At 41.6% G+C, this 26687-nt stretch overlaps 1 protein-coding gene across 4 annotated transcripts in view; it reads right to left on the reverse strand.

The window, feature by feature from the left end:
- Positions 1–26687, reverse strand: part of USP6NL (USP6 N-terminal like) — a 278511-nt gene that overhangs the window by 247017 nt on the left and 4807 nt on the right. For 2 of the 4 annotated variants that reach the window (XM_073619483.1, XM_073619485.1), the window contains exon 2: positions 24963–25007. The exons of the other annotated variants lie outside the window; for them this stretch is intronic. The gene's annotated coding sequence lies outside the window, so the exon portion shown is untranslated. The remainder of the gene's footprint in view (positions 1–24962; positions 25008–26687) is intronic. 4 annotated transcript variants of the gene reach the window in all.

Here is a 26687-nt window from a genome sequence, read left to right on the forward strand (position 1 = left end):
GCTCCCTTCATTCCTTGGCCCTGGTGTGCAGATATGTATACTGCTCCAAAAACGCACAAAAGAAGCGACGCTCAAATGTGAACAGGGCCTAAAGAAGCTACAAACACCCCCTAACGGGGCTTTAATGCAGCCAATGAATGCGGAGTAGGTGAGTAGTCAAAAATAATTTTATTAGTACAAAAAGTTGTATAAAACAGGTGGGTTCTGACCTATAAAATCAGGACATGAACTGGAGTACAATATAGGATCCTATATTGTACTCCAGTTCATGTCCTGATTTTATAGGTCAGAACCCACGTGTTTTATACAACTTTTTGAACTAATAAAATTATTTTTGACTACTCACCTACTCCGCATTCATTGGCTGCATTAAAGCCCCGTTAGGGAGTGTTCGTATTTTCTTATGCATCTTGTGGGGTGCGCAGCCTAATTGCCTGTACTCTTGTGAGTGTCCCTGTTCTGTTAGGGCCTAAAGAAGCATAGGGAAAAAAAAAAAAAAAAAAAAAAAAAAAAAACAGACAGCATCTGTCTTATAAAACTTAAAGTGGGAGTAAACTCTCATACATGAATTTGTACCTCTAGGGAAGCCTATAATGGCTTACCTAAAGGTACTGTAAATATCTCCTAAACCTGCATCGTTTAGGAGATATTTACTGTACATGCAGCCAGTGACATCACCGGCACATGCACTCTGAAAGAACGGCCACCCAAGCCGTTCCTTCAGAGTCCTGTGCCATAAACTGCGGCTCCCGCGCGCATATGTGGGAATGCCGTCATCGCGGCCCCGGCCACTCACACAGCCGGAGTCCGCTAACCTGGAAGCAAGATGGAAGCCCTGTCAGCGGTGACAGCTCACCACTTTAAGGGCTTAATTCTAAGGCAAGTTTCACATAATATGCTAGTATGCAATGCATACTAGCACATTATAACTTTGCCTTTCAGGTTAAATTTTTTTTAAAAATTGTCGGCAGTTTACTACCGCTTTAAAGTGACATTAAAAAGGCAAAAACATGTATAGCTACTTTCAGACTGGGGCGGGCGTCGGCGGTTTTAGCAGCACTATTCGGCCGTTAGCAGGGCGATTTTAACTTCCGCTAGTGGCCGAAAAAGGGTTAAAACCGCCCGCAAAGCACTGCTTTGTGGCGCTGTCCCATTGTTTTCAATGGGAAGGAGCACTTTAGGAGCAGTGAATATACCGCTCCTATAGCACTGCAAAGATGCGGCTTGCAGGCCTTTTTGACCGTCCTGCAAGCACATCGCTGCAGTGTGAAAGCCATCGGCTTTCACATTGGAGTGAATTGAGCGGCTCTTTCAGGGCGCTTTGCAGGCCCTATTTTTAACACTATAGCGCCTGCAAAGCGCCTCAGTGTGAAAGTAGCCTTATGCTTCAAGCCACAAAAATGATCAGGCTCCTGATGAGAGGGACAACATTATAGGAAAGCAAAAGTTAGGCAAAGCAACGGACCCTAGCTGCAAAGACTCACTCCTGGGGAGAATAAACATGGAAAAAGCTGCAAATATAATCCATAAGCGCTTGGGTCGAGGTGTAGCTGTGTTGTTTATGTTACCTAGCATAAACCATGGGGACAGGACTTGACAAGGCGCAGGAGCGTGAAACGTGTTGTCACAGCGACTGGACCAAACACGGCAGGCGCCACATAACCTTGGTTGGTTTAACACCTGACACATGTGATTGCATAATAAGATAGGTTGGACTTGATGGACTTGTGTCTTTTTTTCAACCTCACCTACTATGTAACTATGTATAATGCTTTTTACTTCAATAAATTACTACTTCTTGTTTACCAAAACTGGTATCCCCATGGTTTATGCCAGGTAACAAACACAGCTACACCTGGACCCAAGCGCTTATGGATTGTATTTGCGGCTTTTAAACATGTTATGCTTACCTGCTCTGTGCAGCAGTTTTGCACTGGGCAGCAACGATCCTCCTCGTCAGGTCACCTGCCCAAAAACTGTTTACAGGCCAGCAGATGGATCAAGCCTAACTATTAGTTACACAAAGCCACAGGTTTTCATTGTGCACCATTCCAGTTGCCAGTGTCCTAACAACCAATGATGGCATCGGTTGACAAGGAGGACGTCAGGCACCTGCGCCTCTTCTTCAGCACCAGGATCACATTAGCTGAGTGAGGGAGAGAAACGAGGGAAAAGGGAAACATTGGCATACTAAATCAGTACCAGTGTGCAAATATTTAAGCAAATGTGTTTGCTTTGGAAGAATAAATCACCACTAATGTTGGGTGTCCTACGCATGTGGATGTTGCTATATTATGCAAAACTATTAGCTTCGTTTTTTGTTTTTTTGTTTTATTTTAGAATAGGGTGCCTCGAGATTGTGTGAAATTTTCAAGGGTGCCTTGACTGAAACAAGGTTGAGAAATACTGCCTTAGACCCCTGGAGCATAACGGAGAAGATTTGACTGGTCTAGCAGTGCAGAAGGAGCAGAGGATTGGGTAAGTACTAGAGCTGCACGATTCTGGCCAAAATGAGAATCACGATTTTTTTGCTTAGAATAAAAAGATCACGATTCTCTCATGATTCTCGCGACATAAAATCTTTCACATTATACAAAAAAAAAAAAAAAAAAAATGGGCTAACTTTACTGGTCAGATTTTTTTTTTTTTTTTTTAATTCATTAAAGTAATTTTTTCCAAAAAAATTGCATTTGAAAGACCGCTGCGCAAATACAGTGTGACTTAAAATATTGCAACAACCACCATTTTATTCTCTAGGGTGTCTACTAAAAAAATATATATGTTTGGGGGTTCTAAGTAATTTTCTAGCAAAAAAAATGATTTTAACTTGAAACCAAATGTCAGAAAATAGTTTAGTGTTAAGGTGGTTAAACTTTTTTCACTTACACAGGAAGTCTATTCCTTTGACAAATTGTTACAATGTTTATACTTAAGTTCAACTGATAAAGAATGTTTTGATTCTTGGCAGACTGCCCGTTTTTTCTCTTCCTTTCTTTTGAGGGCTGTGGCTTCAGAAGAGCAGAGAGAATTCTTTGCATAGAAAGAATCGTCAAACACTTTAGTCAAGATCGCGATAACGATTCTTGACGATTAATCACGATAACGATTCTTGACGATTAATTGTGCAGCTCTAGTAAGTACTGGTTAATCTACTTTAATAAGTCCCCAAGACCTAAACAAGCAATTACCCTTGCAGCACAGTCACTGCCACATTGCAAGGGTTATTTTCAAGTGTCTCAGAACTGGGCTTTAAGCAATATTTGTTTAAACGTGTTAAAAAAAAAAATTCTTAAATGCGTAATTATTGTGCAAAAGTTGTATGAATCATGTTTCCTCGTACTGTTTCCCAGAATGCAAAGTGTTCTGTGACCAGATAAATTACAGGATCCGCCTCTTCTGATCAAAGAAACTTTGCATTCTGGGAAAGACTACTACTATGAATGGAGGAAGCGGATGGACAAGAAGCAGACTCTTTCAGGCTTGCAGTGACGGATGTTAGCCCCCGCTGCACCAGAAGATTAGCACTGTGGAGAAAATAATTTCCACAATATGCAGCTGCCACACAGGACACCCTCCTATAAGAGGAAAAGTTAGGTCCTTGGTGCTGCATACCAAAAGAAATGTTAAGCTAAACTTCAGGTTGAAAAACATTTATAAAACAGACCCCTAAGTATAGTAGCTCACAAAAGTGAGTACACCACTCACATTTTTGTAAAAAAATTATTATATCTTTTTATGTGACAAAGAAATGACACTTTGCTACAATGTAAAGTAGTGAGTGTACAGCTTGTATAACAGTGTAAATTTGCTGTTCCCTCAAAATAACTCAACACACAGCCATTAATGTCTAAACCGCTGGCAACAAAAGTGAGTACACCCCTAAGGTTATTTTTTAGGGAGTGCTCCTAATCTCAGCTCGTTACCTGCATAGAAGACACCTGGGAGCCAGAAATCTTGCCGATTGATGGGGAATCAAATACTTACTTCTTTCATTAAATGCAAATCAATTTACAACTTTTTTGAAATGCGTTTTTCTGGATATTTTTATTGTAATGCCCCGTACACACGGTCGGACTTTGTTCGGACATTCCGACAACAAAATCCTAGGATTTTTTCTGACGGATGTTGGCTCAAACTTGTCTTGCATACACACGGTCACACAAAGTTGTCGGAAAATCCGATCGTTCTAAACGCGGTGACGTAAAACACGTACGTCGGGACTATAAACGGGGCAGTGGCCAATAGCTTTCATCTCTTTATTTATTCTGAGCATGCGTGGCACTTTGTCCGTCGGATTTGTGTACACACGATCGGAATTTCCGACAATGGATTTTGTTGTCGGAAAATTTTATCTCCTGCTCTCAAACTTTGTGTGTCAGAAAATCCGATGGAAAATGTCCGATGGAGCCCACACATGGTCGGAATTTCCGACAACACGTTCCGATCGGACATTTTCCATCGGAAAATCCGACCGTGTGTACGGGGCATTATTCTGTCTCTCACTGTTAAAATAAACCTACCATTAAAATTATAGACTTCGACAATGGACAAATGTACAAAATCAGCAAGAGATCAAATACCTTTTTTCCCTCACTGTATACGTTTACACAAGAACATTGGGGCGATATACACATTTATTTCAAAAAAATTGTCTTACACCAATCACTTCTCATTTGGACTTATTTTGCACCGTGCACTTTATCTAAATATTATCTTTGGACACTTTTGATCAATTGATTTTCACATGATGTTTTTTATGCACTATTTTTATGGCATTGAGCTGTACTAATAATGTATTATTAGCACTTTGGACAGCGCAACACAATTATTTTGCTTATTTATAATTCAGCACTTTTTGACAGGATGAAGCGAAGACTGCAGATAAACAGGTACAATTTTATATAGGAGGATTTGTTTCACCTCTGTATCACCTAAGGCCAGTCACTTCACTGGGTATATGTAAGGGTTTACAACCACTTTAAGGAAAACAGAAATAGATGTTTTTATAAGTACTATTCCCTGCCTATAAATGACTGCTAGTACCAGCGAGACAGGTTTACGCATTTGACAACTTGGCTTTCCAAACACCTGTTAAAACTATGGTATCCATAGACAGTTTTATACATCCTTAACAAACCTATGGCAAAAAGGACCCAACCCAAAATAAATGCCTAAAACCACTCCATACCAAGAGAGGAAACGTTCACCCCAACCCCACCCATGTCTCACAATGTGTAAGCAAAGAATGAAAAAAGTTTACATTGTAAAATTGTATAATGCATAAACAGTTAGTACACTGCTAGGTGTAAAAGATGGTTTCATTTTAACCCTAGATTTGTTACCATATCCAAGTCTTAGAGGTTTCTACATTAACCCAAAAAAAAATTAAAAAAAACACCCACATAATACTCGCTAGTTATGACATACCTAAAGAGCAGAAGCAAAAATATAATCTAACAATAGCTAAATGGTATAAAATATGTTTTATATTATTGTATTCATCAAGTATAATCTTGAAAGTTGCACATAGCAGATTTAGTGCAGTTGCGGTTTTTTTTTCATTAAGCACAGAAGACAATTTATTGATCACATCACAGATGACGGCGGTCAGCAGAAGTTGTAGAGCTTTTAGATGCTTTCACAGGTAAAGAACATGCATAAAAAGTTCTATTTACATATCATCTTCTGGGAAGATTCTTGCTCAAATGAATGGTCTGGTGGCGGGGTCTCTTAAAATAGCAATCAAACATCTCAGTGAGGACAAAAGGAAATAAGGAAATTGATTGACTAAGTAAACATCTTGCCCCAAAACCCAAGTGTTCAGTCACAGATATGATTCAAGAGCCTACCTACAAATAAGTCTTCAAAAGAAAGAAGCGGAAGTACAAGAAGGCATATTTCAATGTGCCAGAAGCAATGGACTGGTTCAGTGATCAGGAAAAAAAATAACAACTAAAAATAAGTCAAGATGGTTGCTAAGGTTGGTGTTTCAGAATACTGATATTAAAAGTTTGTGATAACTAAACTGCCAGAAAAAGAAAAATAAATGCAATCTCTGAAAGCCAACTTTTGGGCGGAGGGAGAGCACCAAACTGACAGCAGGATCTGAGAGTTGATAACAAACGGTCAGCAGATACTATTTACATTCAGCGATTGGAGACTACATCCATGTTTTTACACTCCCCAGGAGTGAGGAAAGGGCATATCCTCTGCCCTCACACCACAACTAATCTGTAGACTAAAGCCTGGTTACATGATGGTGTGGATAGAATTATAATAATCATTAGAAATTCACCACAAAAATCTCCAAGGCATCCCTATGATGGCCAGTTTTTAGGAACCCATAGTGAAGCATGGACAGCAGAGAGGAATGGGTAAGCTTTATTCCTCGATATCGTTATACCCTGAGGAGTTCAGGAAGAGCAAGTGAAGATACCTGAGGGATCTTTAAAGCAGAGTTTCACCCATTTCTGTGTTTATTAAAAGTTAGCTGCTACAAAACGTGTAGGTGATGAATTTTAATAAACAGACACTCATCTGTCCCACGGTCCAGCGATGCGCCCGCTTGAAGCCTCGCTCCTCTCCCCCGCCTCTCCCTGGCGACAGCTTGCGGCTTCACAGCCAGGTGCTCACTGCGCATGCGCAAGTCGCACTGCTTGTTCTGAATGGCCAGGCAATCTTCTGGGACCTGTGACGTGTTCCAGAAAATTGCAGAAAGGGAGAGCAGAACTTCCACGCGGCACCATGAGCGGAAGTGGGAGCTTGGTACCTGTCAAAACTAGGTACCTGCCCCCCCCAATGCCAAATGTCACATGGTTTACTGTAACACAAGGAACAACACAGATATATAATTATGCAGGAAGTGTGCTTACTGCTGAATAATGCTGGCTACCTGTATAAGAATTTCATAGATGAACACTGCAATCCGCTTTCCTTTAGTAACTCTGGACACAGGAACTGGCCGATAATGTAACACAGTACAGGTACAGGAAGCAAACCACACTAAATATTAAAAAACATTCCTCAAAACACTTTAGTCGTTAGTATAGAATTGGTAAACTAAAAACTAAATTTGGTACAATAAAATCTTGTTCTTGAACTTAAGCTTCTAAAGCAGCGTACTGTGTGGTCACAGAGATACTGGGTGCTTGATGAGAGACTGTTAGAAGCCACATCAAAGAAGCTGAAAGCCACATGTGGCTTCCTCGTCACTGACTGGGGAGCACTGCTTTACAAAGAGGCAGCTAAAAATATAACCATGTTGTTATTTAAAAGAGCACCTGTAGCCCGTGAAAATGAACGTGCAGCAACAGCACTAATGGGGGTCTCCAAAACTATGACCCTCCAGTTGTTCAGGAACTACAATTCCCATCATACATAGTCCTGTCCGTGAATGTCAGAGTTTTTACAATGCCTCATGGGAGCTGTAGTTCTGCCACAGCCGGAGGGCCATAGTTTGGAGATCCCTAGAGAATAAAACCAACTCCAGCCTGAGCTAAAGATTTACCTTCTCATAATCTAATCTTAGGTACCCTATACACAGCCTTCCATGATATTCTTGAACAAATTAAATTCGATTAAAAAAAGCCCTCACTGGTATCTGTAGCTGCAGGAATTGTGTAGTAATTCATCCTCAAAGTTCATTGCAGAAGCAATGAAGTCATTTAATCAGCAGCTTAGCACATTCCGCTCCCCTTTAATAGCAGTGGCTTAGCAGCCTTCCAAATTCTAATCTTAATGCAGGACAGGTTTGAGCAGGGTGAACTGAGCAGCTAGGAGTAAGAATCAAACTTTAGCACAATTCCTGAAGCACATTGCTCAAAATGAAGAATTAGCTGCATGCCCCATGCAGGGCTGTCTTTTACAAGCACATGGATGCAAAGGTGTTGCATGCCAACCATGCCGGAGTCCAACTGATGTCTATTGGGGTACACGGCTGCGTGGCCACAGCCCCTGTATCCTAATAAGACATGCGGATGCAGGTCCCGAATGCACCCTGTGCAAAAAAGTCTTTAAAATGACCTGCCTATTCTAACACTAAGTGTAAATGGGGGCTTGGTGTTCTGCTGTTGTTGATTTTATTAATGAAATGTACTTAGATACAACTAACTTCAACAATGTATGGTGGCTTCTCCATCTATAGCTGTTTAGTATAGGCTTTCGTGTTCTGAAGAAAAAAAGCTACACACAATTACCTCAAGTTCTATGAATTTGCATAAATATATAATCAAAATTATTCTGATAGAAATTGACAGCTGGTTCACAGATCATGGAATTTTTGCAAATAATACATACCTCTTGTTGGAATCTAAGGGTTAAAGGCCATGGTTTTTTTTTCTCCAAATGAAGATGTTATACCTACATGCTCTTAACAGATATTGCACAGAATGATTCCTTACCTACTTTTTTGCAGTCCCCTGTTCCGAGCGTCTGCCTAGCAAGCTGGGAGCAAAGGGGGGCACCAGTGCAGGCCCACTCCTAAGCCAGGCTGTGTGTGTCCATGAGTGAGTATAGTATGAGACATGCCCCCACTCCCTCCTAACAGGAGCTGCTGCACCATGTCTCCTATAAGACCAGGAAGGGTGGAGAGCAGTGCTGTACCTGGGACAGCACTAGATCAGGGACAGGAATCAGGTAAGTGTTTAGGGATGGGAGGGTGGGGTGAGTTAGTGGGGTGTTTTTTACCTTAATGCAGGAAATGCATTAGGTAAAAACTATTTGGCTTTGCAGCAGCACTTGGAGAGGGAAGGGCAGCAATGCAAATAAACAGAAGAGATAACCAATGACTGATGCTCCTTTTGTGCCCAATCAAAAGGTTTTGCTGCCACAACAATGGAGGTCTTACTATGCTCTCTGGTATGGACACCTAATCCACAAGACTGGCCGAAAAGAATTGCTCATTTTTTCATAGGTAAGACAGTTAAAGCTGAAGTTTAGATGAAGAAAAAAAAAAAAAAAAACATTACCTACCTGTAATGAAGCAAGTCCCATGAGGTGCAGGCTGCTGAATTCTGTAGAGATCTTACTGAAGAGCTGCCCTGTCCTCTTCCTGATGTTTAACTTCCAGAACTGTGGGAGTTGACAGATTTTGGGTCTCCAGCTCAGCTACACTAACGATCCTGGCCTTCACTTTGCACATTTTTTTTTTGTACTTTAGAATCAACAGTGCTAGATTTCAACAGTACTAGATTTCACATTTTGTTGGGCATTTCTATTAGCTTGTGTGGTACAACTGAAGACGTATGGCAGGTGACAAGGCTGTGCTGTTACAGTGGTGAGCACAGGGTTAATATACTGAAATTGTCTCCTAGAGAAGTCCCCTATACCAACAGCAGGTTAATCAGTAATAGAGTTGCAGTGGAGTGCTGTAGTTTGTTAGGCAGTGATGAAAAAAACTGTTTGGCATTAAACTAATGTTTACCATTGAATGTAATGAATTTAAAATTCAGTTTCAAATTTAAAAAACGGACCTCAAGGCTAGCAAGTAAATTATGAGAGGGGGAGAGTGATCAGTCACAGATCCTGTTTTAGACAGCATAAATCAGTGAAAACTTATCAATGGGAGGAGAGAACAAAAGGGGGCGTGTCCCCATCAGATCATCCTTTGGAGCGGAGCCCAGAGACCCAAAGCTGTTAACTGTCACAGTGCCAGAAGTTCAGGAGAAAGAGGACAGTACAGCCCTGCAGTGAAGATTTCTATAGAATCCAGCAGCCTGAACATCATGGGTTATACTTCATTACAGGTGAGTAAAGATGAGCTCCGGCGTGTTCGCACAGCCCATGTGCACAGACCGCCAGGAAGTCAGCACTGCGCTAATCATAGGCAGCGAGACATTTCCCGATCTCTGCAGCTGTGCATCGGGACAATGCAATGTCTCACTGCCTGTGATTAGCGAAGCGCAGTGCTGACTTCCTGGCGGGCTGTGCACGTGGGCTGTGCGAACAGGCCGGAGCTCATCCTTACAGGGGAGTACTACATCTAAGGGCACTTTCACATGGGGCGGATCAGTGATGATCCACCCTGTGAACATCCGCTTGCTCAGCGGGTATCGCTCCGTGGATCCCCGCTGAGCAGGAAGATGATAGGTCCGTCGCTGCACACTGTGCAGCGACAGACCTGTCAGAGTACCGCTCTCCCCTATGGGAGATCAGGTGATGACGGACCGTAGAGTCCGTCGTCACCCGATCCGATAACGGATGGAAAAGTAGGTTTTTCCTCCGTTACACTTTTTCAGATCGGAGCGGGTCGGATGTCAGCGGTGACATTTGGATAGAGGAAGGGAGGGTTGTAACCCATTCGTTTTTTTTAACCACTTCCCTACCAGGCCAATTCTGACATTTCTCTCCTACATGTAAAAATCATGATTTTTTTGCTAGAAAATTACATAGAACCCCAAAACATTATATATTTTTTTTAGCAAAGACCCTAGAGAATACAATGGCGGTTGTTGCAAACTTTTTATCTCACTCTGTATTTGCGCAGGAATTTTTCGAACTTGTTTTTTTTTTGGGGAAAAAAACAGTTTTGTGTTTTAAAAAAAAAACAAATCAGTAAAGTTATCTCAATGTTTTTGCATAATGTGAAAGATGAAGTTACGCCGAGTAAATAAATACCTAACATGTCACGCTTCAAAATTGCACACGCTCATGGAATGGTGCCAATGTTCGGTACTTAAAAATCCCCATAGGCAATGCTTGAAATTTTTTTACTGGTTACATGTTTTGAGTTACAGAGGAGGTCTAGGGACTAAAATATACCTCACATGTATGGTTTGAACACAGTTTTCATATGTGGGCGGGACTTACGTATGCATTCGCTTCTGTGTGCGAGCACACGGGGACAGCGGCGCTTTAAAAAAAAAAAATTTCTTTTCCTGTTAATTATATTTTCTTTTTTTATTTTGACACTTTTTTGAAAAAAAAAAAAAAATTTGATCACTTTTATTCCTATTACAAGGAATGTAAACATCCCTTGATTTAGGAATATGACATGATAGGTTCTCTTAATAGTGAGATATGGGGTCAATAAGACCCCACATCTCACCACTAGGCTGGGAAGCCTGAAATAAAAAAAAAAAAATAAATAAAACGGTCACCGCTTCCCAGCCGAAGCGGCGCCTTTTTTTTTAATGCAGAGGCCGGGCGTGATGTCATAACATCGCGCCCGGCCTCCGATGATCATAGAGACTCCGGCGACCATCTGGTCCGCCGGAAATCTCTATGATCTACATCCGGCACCGGCGTATCCGCTCTCCGCCTCACCGATCGTAACGGTGAGTCGGAACAAGCACCGGACAGCGGCGGGGGGGGGGGGGGGGGGGACGTCCCCTCTCGCCTCTCGTAAGAACGATCAAGAGACGGAACGGCCGCTATGATCGGTCCTATGGTGTAGAGATTCGCCGGCTGAAACCAGTAATATCTGAATGATGTCTGTAACTACAGGCATCATTCAGATATACCCGCTCAAAGCCCAGGATGTCATATGACGGTGAGCGGGCGGGAAGTGGTTAATCATCTGTGTCCCATTTGAGAGATTTCCTTTCAATTCCTCATAGCCAAAACAGGAAGTGAGAGAAAAAGTGAGGGAATGTCCAGCTGTCACCAGGTTTACGAGTAGGGTTGCACCAATACCACTTTTTTAAGACCAAGTACCGATAATTTTGATCAAGTACTTGCCGATATCGATTAGCAATACTTTTTTTAGTGTCATGTGACAGTGGACTGCATCAGTAGTTGATTTTTTTACAATTTCATTGTTTATAATTATATCTTAATTTTTTTTTTTTTTTTTTATTAGGGCTGCGGAAATTAATGATTAATTAATTGATTAATTGTTAATTTTTTGCAGCGATCAAAATTTTTTTTGATCGGTAGGCCGCCTGCCCTGGGGCCGCTTTGGCTCCCTCCTCCTCCTCTATATGTCATACACAGTCTGTGGGCATCTCCCGCTGTGTGTCTCCGAGCAGAGTGTGAAAACTTTGGCTGTGCTGTGAGAAAAGTCCCGCCCTCCTCCTAGATCAGCTCGTGTGATAGACGCAGTGTTCTGTCTTGCAGACAATCCAGGCACAGGCACCGACTACAGTGAAGCTGAAATTATGGGCACGGTGAAGCTGAAATTATGAGTGTGACGTCCAAGCCACGCCCAGCTATATCCAGGTTCGGCCAATGCCATAACAACAGTGCTAAATCAGCTAAAAGTAGTTGGATCTGTATGTGCGTTATAATTAATCGAAATTAGTCAATCAATTAAAAAAAAAAAAAAGATTAATCGAACACGAAAATTTTAATCAGTAACAGCCCTATAATTTTTTTACAATTTATATACTTACTTTGATATTTTGTTTACAATGCTTTCTTTTTTTTGGGGGGTGGGGGGTGGGGGGGTGGGGGAGTGGATGGTGTCAGTGGTTTTTATTTATTTTTTTTAAATCAGCCCTGTTGGGGGGGAGGGGGTTGGGGCTTTGGTGAGATATCAGGTGTCTAAACAGACATCTCCCCTTTGAGACAGGGAAAGGGTCTGAGTGAGGACACAGATTCCCTAGTCCCTCTCTCAGCAGCCTCAGCTGCACTGAAAATAAATGGACAGGAGACAGAGGCTCTTGTCCATTCATAAACGGAGACATCGTTAACACAGATTACTCTGCTCAGTTATGAATGGACAGAGGCAGTGATCACTGACTCTGCTCGTTCAGAAAAGGAAGGAGCCGGTAAATGACATATTTACCAGCTCCTTCCTCCATTCTCCACCCTGACAGATCCAGGACGGGGGGGGGCGGAGGAGCGCAGAGAGGGGGACCAGGAGGAGAGCAGAGAGGACACAGGGGACAATCAGGGGTTATCGGTGCACCAGTGGGGGCAGTTACAAGCATCGAACTACCTTTATAGATTTCAATTAGGCAGCTGATAACCGCACGGGGGGAGAGAGGAGGAGCTGCTTTATTGAAATCTATACAGGGAGATTGGTGCTTGTAACTGCCCCTACCGCCGCACCGATCATCCCTGACTGCCCAGGTATCGGGTCAAGCATTGGGGCATTTCCATGAGTACAAGTACTCGTGCAAATGCTCAGTATTGGCACCATTACTAGTATCGGTGCAACCCTAGTCACGAGAACTAGTGTCCCCAATAGATGATTTTCCCCTCTATTGATATCCTGGGGAAAAACCCAAAATTTAGTATTTTCCCCCTTTTACTTTTAATGATAACAATTAACAATACAAAGATGGCAAATCTCCCTAACAGGGGTAGGGACACCATTAAAACCTGTCAGGTATTCAAATGCCTCTCCACTTTATCCAAAAGTCAAAAAAGTTTTGCCTTTAGTTATACTTCAAACTTCAGCTTTAACGTCTATTTAATATCGACTTTAAAATGTATTAACCTACTTGCCTGGAGGTCATCTTTGAAATGTTTTGAAATTTAATTCTGAATCCATTACATTTGTAAAGCACAGGGGGAAAAACTTTTTTAAAAGTTGGGTTTCAACCCCAGACAGGAAGCCTGCAAGGAGGGCCAGATGACAAACTCAAGATTCTGTTTAATCACAGCATATTCTCAGCATGCCCACTTTGTTGGCTGGGCTACGTGTCATGTGTTTCCATTTAAATTACTTGCAAAATACCTTTTTTTTCTGCCAGCAGAGCCAAGGATTGAATGGGAAGGAGAACTAGCTGCATGCAGTATGACAATTGTTCAATATTTAAAAGAAGCAAAAAAAAAAAAGGAAGAAGAAACAATATAACCAATGTATCATTACACACCAGGCACCAATTGGAGATTCTTTTTTATGCATTTTCTGTTCATTTTGCCCCAATTCTAAAAACCAACCGACTTACTCTTCTTGTGTCAATAGAGTATTGAAAAATACATGTAATGCAAATCTCATTTATGATCCCTATTGTGCGCACATTTTTATGTATTTACTAAATGTATCAATTGCATTCAGAGACGTTTCTGGCAAAGGAGTTTCAAAAATGACATACATTATATACTGCGCATTGATTGGATTTCTTTCAAATAATACCTTTTTCATACTACAGTAGTCCATTCAGAATTCCGAGCTTTAAAATTTTGCTGGTACCAACCACTCTTCTGATTTCACTAATACAACACTAACATTCATGCTTCCAATGATGTGTAACTGTGCTAAATGGCAAGCACAGCAGAGCTAATGTGACATTGTAAGGACACACATAGGAGCTATGGCTCACATTTAGTCAAAAACGTTTCCTTATTTGGATTATGACCTGCCAAACCTGCTGGTGAGAAGTTGCTGCCAAAGAGGGAGGGAGGCTGCAAAAGTCAGCAAGGAAACACTGCACACCAAGTAGGAGAGTGAATTTCTTGCATATAACTTCTCACTGCCAACAGGACCACAAGTTTAATGTTAGTGTAGGCTTATAAAACACATGTAAAAAAAGTTTTAAGTGAAACTGTACCCAGACTATACACATTAAAGAATTGACATACTCATAACAATCATTAAAATAGCTTTGGCCTTCATCTATATAGCTATAGCCACTGTGGAGAAATTAATCTTCAAATTCTGCAATACAGGAACTGAAATCATAGCTCCTCTCCACCCATTTTCTATTAAAGCAAGCTTAGCAGGCTGCCAGCCTAAAGTATACAGCTGGTGCTTGTAAGCTACAGAGGGCAGTGATATTAAAGCGGAACATTACCTATAACAACTTGATAAAAAATAATGTTCTTTAGCAAGGAACATACATTCCACATTAATATTCAGGCCCCTTTCACACAGGCGGACTTGTTCAGATGCGCCTGTCAGTTTTTTCAGGCGGATCTAAACGGTCGCTCTATACAGTGTCGGATGTCAGCGGTGACATGTCCGTTGTCATCCGATCCAATCCACAAAATCCAGACGGATGGATGTCCTATTTTCCACCTGCCTGGCAGATCGGATGAAAAACGGACAGGCAGGTCGTAATCATCAGATTCCTCCATAGGGGAGGGTAGACTCTCTGACAGGTCCGTCCCTGCACAGGGTGCAGAGACGGACTTGTCATCCACCAGCTCAGCGGGGGATCAACGGAGCGATCCCCGCTGAGCAAGCGGAGTAGTAAAAACGGACAGCCCCGTGTGAAAGGGGCCCTTTGCTACCAAAATTAGTCTGTGCTGTAAATTGCCCCCAGCATTGCTCTTGTTTCTTCTTCCTGGAGGCTGCCATTTTGCTGAAGCCCAGAGCAGCAGTAAAACAAAGTGCAAATAAAACTCATTCATTTAACAATTTCAAAAAACAGTTACATTCCTGGAATACCAGGATTGCTAACTGTCTCATTTGCTTGTGTCCTCAACCAAACAGAAGCAGCTTCTTGACTGTAAAGGATAGGAGGGTTTAATTCTGCTTTAAGGCTGTCAGCAGATTGGCCTCTATAAACTCAGTATTGACTAAAAATGGAGAGCAATTGAGCATATGCAGAGCAAGATGAGACAATGTATTGCTGGATTTTAAGCAGTATAGACACTTATTTTTAATGTTTTACATAGCTATACCTGCAAAAGGGGCCAGCCTGAAGTGATCAAGCCGGACTTCATTTTCTGACTAAAGTTCCACTTTAAATAAACACTCCATCCACACTGGGCATTTAGCTGCTGGTGGAGGGCACAGGTGTCCCATCCAGCCCAACTGCCAACAGCCTGTAAAACAAATTGACAGCTGGTCAACTAGTTAGAGCAGTATGCTTACAAGGAGGAATACTGGGAACGCAAAAAGTGTTCTAGGCATTCATCCCTTGGGACATACTGCCCTAAACATTCTTACCACTAGGTATGTCATCCAGCCCCCATCCTGCCGCAGCAGTTGTCAGCCTTTCAGTTTGAAAGGGATGCCAGCAGGACAGCTAGACTGGACACCTGTGTCTTCTTCCCGCACATATATGACAGAGCTCCATGTACTGGGCTAAATGACCAGTTGTGTATACGGCTTTAATTTACAGTACATGTTGCTACAGACGTCAGCAATATTAAAAGATTATTTATTACTTCTTGGGAATATATATAAGGTTAAGGTTCATAAAATTTATGTCCTTTTTTCCCCCCACAAATAGAGCTTTATTTTGGTGGCATTTGATCACCTCTGCAGTTTTTATTTTGTGCTATAAACAAAAAAAAAAAAAAAAAAAACACACACACAACACCTTTCTGCCATAAAACATCCAAAAATAAAATGTAAAACAAAATTCATTCATCAATCTAGGCCAATTTGTAGTCTGCTACATATTAGTAAAAAAAAAAATCCCAATAAGCGTATATTGATTGGTTTGCGCAAAAGTTACCACGTCTACAAAATATGGGATAGATTTATGGCATTTTTATTATTTAATTCTTTTTTACTAGTAAATGCCGACAATCGGTGATTTGTTTGCGGGACTGCTACATTGCAGCGGACAGATCGGACACCTAAAAGACATTGTTGACACTTTTTTGGGAACCAGTGACATTACTACAGTAATCAGTGCTAAAAATATGCACTGTTATTGTACTAATGACGCTGGCAGGGAAGGGGTTAACATCAGGGGCGATCAAGGGGTTAACTGTGTTCCCTCACTGTGTGTTCTAACTGTATGAGGGAAAAGCTCACTGGGACAACACACAGATCTGTCTTCCTGCATAGCAGAAAGACAGGATCTGTGTGATCTCCCCTGTCAGAATGGAGATTTGCCTTGTTTACACAGGCAGATCCCAGTTCTGTCACTGCGGGGAACGATCGCGGGTGGCCGGCGGACAGAGTCTGCCAGACCCACTCACTGCTGCCCCCACCCCACTGGCCAATGGGAGCTCGCATGCCCCCACAGATTGCCGTGTATGAGCCCGATGTACAAATTTGCGCAGCCGAGCCAACCTGCCGCAGATACATTGGTAGTTCTATTCCTCATGCCAAAGCATTTCAAAAATACAATTTCAGTGATAAGCATTTAACTGCCAGCCCACTTTGCTGGAGCAAAACTGAGGCATATGTAAATCCTACAGTAAATAAATGTATATAAAGTCGTGTGGCCATAGGTCACGTTATACAGGTTCGGCTACAATAATCTGCATTAATTAACAGATTAAGAACTAGTTGAACTATAGGCAAAACTTTTTTCGTCATTTTGAATACAGTAAGGAAAGGTTATAACTCCTGTCAGATTTTGGTTTTTTTTTTTGCCACCTGTGTCCCATTGGGGAGATTTACCTTCACTTCTTGTCTCAGCTCCGCAAAATTTACGTTATATTAACCGACAATTGCGTGGTCATGCAACATTGTACCCACACGAAATTTATATCATTTTTATTCACACAAACAGAGATTTTTTTTTTTTGTGGCTTCTTGATCACCACTTTGTTATTTTTCGTGCTATAAAACGAAAAAAAGAACGACAATTTTGAAAAAAAAAGAAAAAATATTTTTAATTTCAGCTATAAAATATATCTGATAAAATAAAAAGAATTAAAAAAGTTAAAATCTGATTTCTTTACAAATTTGTGTCAAATATATATTCTGCAACATATTTCTAGCTAAAAAAAAATCCCAATAAGCATATACTGATTGGTTTGCACAAAAGTTATAGCATCTACAAACTATGGTATATCTATATACGATTTATTTACATTTTTTACACTAGTAATGGCCGTGGGCAGCAACTTATAGCGGAACTGTGATGGTGGGCAATCTGACATGAACTGACACTTTCACACTTTGAGGAAGCCAGTGACACTACAGTGATCAGTGCTAAAAATATACACTGTCACTGTGGTAATGACACTGACTGGGAAGGGGCTATCAAAGGGTGAAATGTGTGCCTAGCCAGTGTTTATGTATATTGTGAGGTGCTTTTAACTAAGATATGTGCCAGTTTTTATTCCCTGCTTTGCAGGGAAATAAAAACCGTCACATCCCCACTGACAGGACAGTCGTGGCTGATCAGCGGGTGCCAGTAGTCAATCATTGGCCAGCACCTGCGAGTAATCACAGCCCACACAGCTCATGCCCCCTATTCGGAAGTGCTGGATCACGTATTAGATACATGATCTGGCACAGGAGAGCCGTTCTGCCGCCATACTCCTATGTGCGGCAGTCAGCAAGCGGTTAAGGGAATTCCTTGGGGGCTCCCCCAAGACACCAGAACTATTGTCTCAATTGAAAAATTTCCCCTCTTTTACTTTTCTTGGGATAATCCAAAACTTGGTATTTTCTTTTACTTTCACATACAGAGGCTGTGGAAAAAGTGTTTGCCCCCTTCCTGATTTTTTATTTTTTTTTTTTGCATATTTCCCACACTTAAAATGACTCAGTTCAAACAAAATTTTAATATTACACAAAGATAACCCGAGTAAATCCAACATGCAGTTTTTAAATTATTTCATTTATTAAGGGAAAAAAGCTGTTCAAACCTGCCTGGCCCTATGTGAAAAAGTAATTGCCCCCTCCCATGCTGAATCATGAATGAACTGTGATTAACCACAATTTTTAGGAAAGCTGAGTTATGCAGGCCATACACGGTCGAATTTTCTTTACAAAATCAGAATGTTCGTTTTTTTTGTGATCCGATGATGCCATCATTGATTTTAAAATTCGGCCGACCAAGCCTTCAATTTCACCGCATGTTGCTACAGAAAATAATTTTCTTGGCCGGGAATCTTCTTTTCTCTCCGTAAATGTTCTTTTCTTATTACATTTATCGCACGATTCTCCCATTATTGATTAGAAAATTGTTCGTTTTTCTGAAAATTTCCAACATGTCCGATTCCTAAAATTTGATTGCCGCACGAAAATCGGCCGTTGTTGCAGCCCGCTAATGGTGCGAAATTCATACGAAAATTCTTTCATACGATTTTCGAAAGAAAATTCTTACGAAATTAGGACCATGTATGGCTGGCATTAAATTTTACTTGCCACACCCAGGCCTGATTACTGCCAGACCTGTTGAATCAAAAAAATAAATAAATAAATCACATACATAGAAGCTGTCTGACAGAGTGAAGCACGCTAACAGATCACAAAAAGCCACACATCATGCCACAATCTAAAAAAATTCAAGAACAGATTAGAAACAAAGTAATGTACATTATTGGTCACTCTAGTCTACTCTGACTGTCGTATGAGGCTGCAGGACCCCTGACCTTCTGTCTGGACAGTGCTGAATGGTCACATGCACCCTCCCAAGAAAAAAAAAAAAAAACTCTAAACAATTAGGGATGCACTTATACCATTTTTTTTTTTTTACAATGAGTACAAGTACCGATACTAATTACGGATACCTAACACAACTGTTTCGTTTTAACTTCAGCTGTCAGCAATGGTACAAAGCATTGAAAAGTTATTTACAAATGATTTTTTTTTTTTTTTTTTTTTTTTAATTTAGCGCTTTTTCAATGTGAAATGTGTAAATATATATGTTAATATCAACAAAGCAAACAAAAAAAAAAAAAAGTTTTGTTTATCGTTTATAAAATAGACGTGAAAAAAAATCAGGAAAATAATAATTAAATGGAGGAGAATAGGGAGTTAAGGCTGAGTAAATTAAGGGTTATTAAAGGGTTAAACAGAGGAGCATTTGTTCATCCCTTTGATCTGCAGATGAAGAAACAGAAATATACAAAAAGAAACAATGTTTCTTTTTATTTTAGTGTTTCAGGGCTGAGCAATGTTGCTAATAAACATTGCCGGCTTTTTTTTTTTTTTTGACAGCTCCAATTACCGGACTTCTTTAACCACTTAACAACCGGCCCATAGCCAAATGACGGCTACAGGGCGGTTGTTTAACTCTGGGAGGACGTCCAGGGACGTCCTCCCAGAATTCTGCTTTCGCGCACCCCCTAGGGCGCGCACTCGAGAGCATCCGTGATCGCCGGGTCCTGCATCACAGATCCCGGTAAATGGCCGCTGATCGCGGCCGTTTACCATGTGATCGCTCCGTCAAATGACGGAGCGATCACATGTAAACAAACCGGCGTCATCTGATGACGCCGGTTCCTCTCCTCCCCCTCTCCTCCCCTCCTGTGTACCGATCGGTACACAGTGACCGAAGAGGCGGATGGATGGATGGCTACAGCGTTGTGGGCTGCATCTGTAGTGCCCACAGCGCTGCACAGAGACATCCAGCCATCCATCCATCCATGCTCAGCCATCCCTACTACTCTGCATGCCCTGCAATGCTGTGCAATACTCTGCAATTCCCTCTGCAATACCCCGCAATACTCTGCCATACCCTGCAATACCCCGCAATACTCTGCCATACCCTGCAATACCCCGCAATACTCTGCCATACCCTGCAATACCCCGCAATACTCTGCCATACCCCGCAATACTCTGCCATACCCCGCAATACTCTGCCATACCCCGCAATACTCTGCCATACCCCGCAATACTCTGCCATACCCCGCAATACTCTGCCATACCCCGCAATACCCCGCAATACTCTGCCATACCCTGCCATACCCCGCCATACCCCGCAATACTCTGCCATACCCCGCCATACCCTGCAATACCCCGCCATACCCCGCAATACTCTGCCATACCCCGCAATACTCTGCCATACCCCGCAATACTCTGCCATACCCCGCAATACTCTGCCATACCCCGCAATACTCTGCCATACCCCGCAATACTCTGCCATACCCCGCAATACTCTGCCATACCCCGCAATACCCCGCAATACCCCGCAATACCCCGCAATACCCCGCAATACCCCGCAATACCCCGCAATACTCTGCCATACCCCGCAATACTCTGCCATACCCCGCAATACTCTGCCATACCCCGCAATACTCTGCCATACCCCGCAATACTCTGCCATACCCCGCAATACTCTGCCATACCCCGCAATACTCTGCCATACCCCGCAATACTCTGCCATACCCCGCAATACTCTGCCATACCCCGCCATACCCCGCCATACTCTGCCATACCCCGCCATACCCCGCCATACTCTGCCATACCCCGCCATACCCTGCCATACCCCGCAATACTCTGCCATACCCTGCAATACCCCGCAATACTCTGCCATACCCTGCCATACCCCGCAATACTCTGCCATACCCTGCCATACCCCGCAATACCCCGCCATACCCTGCAATACCCCGCCATACCCCGCAATACTCTGCCATACCCCGCAATACTCTGCCATACCCCGCAATACTCTGCCATACCCCGCAATACTCTGCCATACCCCGCAATACTCTGCCATACCCCGCAATACTCTGCCATACCCCGCAATACTCTGCCATACCCCGCAATACTCTGCCATACCCCGCAATACTCTGCCATACCCTGCAATACCCTGAAATACCCTGAAATATCCCGCAATACCCAGCCATACTCTGCAATACTCAGTGATACCCAGCCATACTCTGCCATACCCAGCCATGCTCTGCAATACCCCACAAAAATCTGCAATACTCTGCCATAACCCGCAATACTCTGCCATAACCCGCAATACTCTGCCACACGCAGCCATACTCTGCCATACCCAGCCATACTCTGCCATACCCAGCCATACTCTGCCATACTCTGCCATACTCGGTGATACCCAGCCATACTCTGCCATACCCAGTCATACTCGGCGATACTCTGCAATACCCAGCCATGCTCAGCCGTACCCAGCCTCTGTATGTGGCCAGGCTGTGGAAGTCTCACACATGTGGTATCGCCGTACTCAGGAATAGTAGGAGAATCTATTTTGGGGGGTCATTTTTGGTATATACATGCTATGTGTTAGAAATATTGTATAAATGGACAACTTTGTGTTAAAAAAAAAAAAAGCGTTTTAACCACTTCCCGCCTTCCGTCATACGACGTCCTTGACTTTGTGCGGGGATATCTGAATGATGGGTGCAGCTACAGGCATCATTCAGATATCATCTTTTTCAGCCGGCGATTCCCTACACCATAAGAATGATCGTAGTGGCTGTTACACTGCTTGATCGTTCTTACGGGAGGCGAGAGGGGACGCCCCCCCCTCCCGCCGCTCTCCGGTGCTTCTACCGACTCACCGCTATGATCGAAGCCAGGATCTTTTTTTTTTTTTTTTTTTTTTTTTATTTCAGGAACAGCCTAGAGGTGAGATGTGGGGTCTTATTGACCCCATATCTCACTGTAAAGAGGACCTGTCATGCCATATTCCTATTACAAGGGATGTTTACATTCCTTGTAATAGGAATAAAAGTGATCAAAAAAATTTTTTTTTTGGAAAAAAGTGTCAAACTAAAATAAATAAAGTAAAATGAACAATAAAAAAAAATAAAAATTTTTTAAAGCGCCCCTGTCCGTGTGCTCGCATGCAGAAGCGAACGCATACGTAAGTCCCGCCCACATATGAAAACGGTGTTCAAACCACACATGTGAGGTATCGCTGCGATCGGTAGAGCGAGAGCAATAATTTTGGCCCTAGACCTCCTCTGTAACTCAAAATTTGTAATCAGTAAAAAATTTTAAAGCGTCGCCTATGGGGATTTTTAAGTGGTGAAGTTTGGCGCCATTCCACAAGCGTGTGCAATTTTGAAAGGTGACATGTTAGGTATCTATTAACTCAGCGTAACTTCATCTTTCATATTATGCAAAAACATTGGGCTAACCTTACTGTTTTGTTTTTTTTTAAAGCAAAAAACAGTTTTTTTTCCAAAAAAAACGCGTTCCAAAAATTGCTGCGCAAATATCGTGCGAGATAAAAAGTTGCAATGACCGCTATTGTATTCTCTAGGGTCTTTGCTAAAAAAACATATATAATGTTTTGGGGTTCTATGTAATTTTCTAGCAAATAAATGATGATTTTTACATGTAGGAGAGAAATGTCAGAATTGGCCTGGGTGCTCCAGAACGCCTGAAGGTGCTCCCCTGCATGTTGGGCCTCTGTATGTGGCCACGCTGTGTAAAAGTCTCACACATGTGGTATCGCCATACTCGGGAGTAATAGCAGAATGTGTTTTGGGGTGTAATTTGTGGTATGCATATGCTGTGTGTGAGAAATAACCTGCTAATATGACAATTTTGTGAAAAAAAAAAAAAAGAAAAAAAACAAACTTGATTTTGCAAAGAATTGTGGGAAAAAATGACAACTTCAAAAAACTCACCATGCATCTTTCTAAATACCTTGAAATGTCTTCTTTCCAAAAAGGGGTCATTTGGGGGGTATTTGTACTTTTCTGGCATGTTAGGGTCTCAAGAAATGAGATAGGCTGTCAGTACTTCAGGTGTGATCAATTTTCAGATATTGGTACCATAGCTTGTGGACGCTATAACTTTCACAAAGACCAAATAATATACACTAATTTGGGTTATTTTTACCAAAGATATGTAGCGGTATAAATTTTGGCCAAAATATATGAAGAAAAATTACTAATTTTCAAAATTTTATAACAGAAACGAAGAAAAATTTATTTTTTTACAGATTTTTCGGTCTTTTTTCTTTTATAGCGCAAAAAATAAAGAACCCAGCGGTGATTAAATACCACCAAAAGAAAGCTCTATTTGTGTGAAAAAAAGGACAAAAAATTCATATAGATACAGTGTTGCATGACTGAGTAATTGTCATTCAAAATGTGAGAGCACCAAAAGCTGAAAATTGGTCTGGTTATTAAGGGGGTTTAAGTGCCCAGTGGTCAAGTGGTTAAACATTGGGGAGACCCACTGACAGCTCAAAGAACCGAGCCTGAAAGTATGGGTTTCAGGTATCGGTGTATTTGCACGAATACCGATACTTGTGCAAATACCTGGTATCGGTACAACCCTACTTACAACACACACCAAACTGAGCATGTGCAGAGTGACACCAAAGGTTTTGTATTATCAGGAGATGAATAGGGGCTGTTGATGAAGCAAAGGATCAAAGAAGACAGGATCAAACAGCGTTTTTACACAATTCAGAGAATTAACCCCTTAGATTCCATAGCGAGTATAACAAGCATGCTTTACTGCATATACAGACTGATTTTACTGTTGTGGGCTTAGTAACACTTTAAGATGTACTGTATACATGATGTGTTCCTATGTTAAGTTACTGTTTGCTGATTACATGGTACTATAAATATATAGCCAAGTCTAAATATATTTAACAGCAATATGTAAAAGCCAGGGTGTAACTAAAACATATCATTTGAAATATCTGTCACTGATCCAACTGCTATGAACTGATGTCTGGCTGGATACAGTGGGCTACAATACCCTTTACTAAAATAAACAAAAAAAAAAAAAACAGTGGTGCAAAGAATAATAATAATAATAACAACAACAATCTGGCCAATATTTACATGAAATTGCACATTTGCACAGATATAGTTAAATAATAACATAATGGTTTCAACGTTTACAATGCAGCATACTTCCAAGCTAAGGACGGCAGGCAAGCTACACAAAAATGATATGGTATATGAATAAAAAGTTACATGAAGTGGGACCTGGGATTATTTGTGATTCCATGCAATGAAGAACTCAAATGCTGGAATAAACATGCAGAATCAAAAGCTCTTTTCAGATGCTGGCATAGCCGCCATGCAAATAAACAGAAGTCAGTTCAGCAAACGTAATCATTTTGGCAGACTAACTTTCAACTGCACATTACTCTATGCTTTAATTAAACAGAAAAACACATACGAATGAGTAGAGTCCTAGACACAGCTACACTGAGCTTCTTATTAAAAATAGTTATTTAACATTTAACTATAACATTGCATACAGCACTCTTCTTGTTAGAAGAAAACTTGAAAATAATGCCAATTCCAAACAAATACAAAACTTCACTTGTCTGCTGGATGTCATTATCCCCACGCAGAGTTCTGAGCAAACTCCGTGACCATGCTCCTTTGTCAATAGACAGACACATCACAGACAGCACAAGACAATCACTATGTAGAACAAGGAGAATTTGCTTTTGTGATAACACTGAGTGATGCAAAACAGCAAGAGCACACCACAACACACAGGACCATTAGTGAGATGAGTGCAGTCCAAAGTAACAGTATTCTACCTTTTTATTGTAAAGATATGGGTCACCACCAACCTTCCCCCAGTCCTGAAAGAGAAGTATATTTACAGGACACATTATGGGTATAGATGCAGATGAGGATTGCCTATGCACATTCTACGCACATTCTGAAAGCACCATACCAAAGATAAAAGCGCAGTACCAATGCAGTGAAATTTAAGAAGACTGCATTTGAATGCATTACAAATAAAAGACATTTGATGTTATGAACAAATGTATTCAACCCTAGTAAATGACAAGGAAAATAGGCAGTATGTACTGTATAATTAATGGGATCTTATAAGGTTAGAAACTGTACAAAACAAGACTTGAAAGCCCCACTCCAGGCAAAACAGGACCCCTTCCACCCCATGCTACAAGGTTTACTTATTTATTTTCCTACCTTCAGAAGAAAGTTATAGCCATCTAAGTCTCCTGTCCATGTGTCTCCTCAACAGTATTTCTGGGTGCAGGGCACTGCTCATTCATCGATGCACATGGGCCCAAGACCATTAGTCCCCAATAGTCCCTCCACTTACATCACTCCTGCTAGGATTCTGGGAGGACCCTGCCACCAAACAGCCAATATGAAAAGTCCTGATCACACAAGAAATGACGCGGACAGGGCTTTTTTCAGCAGGAGCACAGTTCAGACATTTTCATGAATGTATTTAATGGCAAGGGGTACAGGGGTGTGCTGGAGTGTCCACTGATGCTGGCTGTTACAGAATGACAGGAAGATTCAATGAACTACCTAAAACACTCAACATCGTCCTGGTAGTTCATTGAGAACTACAGCCACAATGGCTGATGGTAGTTGTAGTTCTCCCATTCGCAGAACTCTGAATGAATGATGCAGCTGGGTGGGCAGAGGCCTGAACAGCTGCGTTTTGTTTAAATCGTGACAGCGGGTGTAGGAAGAAGTTCCCCGGCCCGCTGTCACAATGGGGGGGGGGGGAATCAAGGGGGTGCTAGTTTAGTAACATGTTACTAAAGGTGAAATTATCCTGTCCATTTACACTTGTTTCGAATCCAACGTACCCAGGCCTTGGAGTGCAACTATGACGCAACTTGGGATGGGTGCGACTTCTTGTCCCTCTGCAAATTCAGACCCTGTTGCATGTAAAACATTCAGGTACGAATTTCATGCAAAAACTCTTGAGGATTAACATTGAAATCTATGGCCCTCAAGTTGCATAAAAGTCAGACCAAAGTAGTGCATTAACTATTCTAAAGTCACTGCAACTTTAAGTTGCACATATATGAATGGTCATCATTGGAAAACATGGGGTATGAGTCACATGACAAGTCGTATCAGTGTGAACGGGGTGTAAGCCTCCATTCACACTCGTACAACTCCAAAGTAGCACAACTTTGGATGGGTGCGACTTGAATGCAACTTAGGCTTTGACCAATGATAATGGACAACTGTTGCATGTAAAACATTCATATATGACTTTCATGCAACTTTTGAGTGTTAACATTAAAGTCTACGGCCCTCAAGTTGCATGAAAGTTGACCAAAGTAGTGCATAAATGACTAAGTTGCACATATACGAATAGTTTTCATTGGAAAATATAGGGAACGACGTGTCATACAACTTTGATGTCCAAAGTCACATGACATGTTGCACAAGTGTGAATGGGGTGTAAAGAAGACAAAATTGTTATTAACTTTAATTGTCAATTAATCAATAGAGCAGGTAAGTTAAACATTTATTTTTAACAA

The sequence above is a fragment of the Aquarana catesbeiana genome, linkage group LG03 (genome assembly GCF_042186555.1).
Source record: "Aquarana catesbeiana isolate 2022-GZ linkage group LG03, ASM4218655v1, whole genome shotgun sequence".
Taxonomy (NCBI): Eukaryota; Metazoa; Chordata; class Amphibia; order Anura; family Ranidae; genus Aquarana; species Aquarana catesbeiana.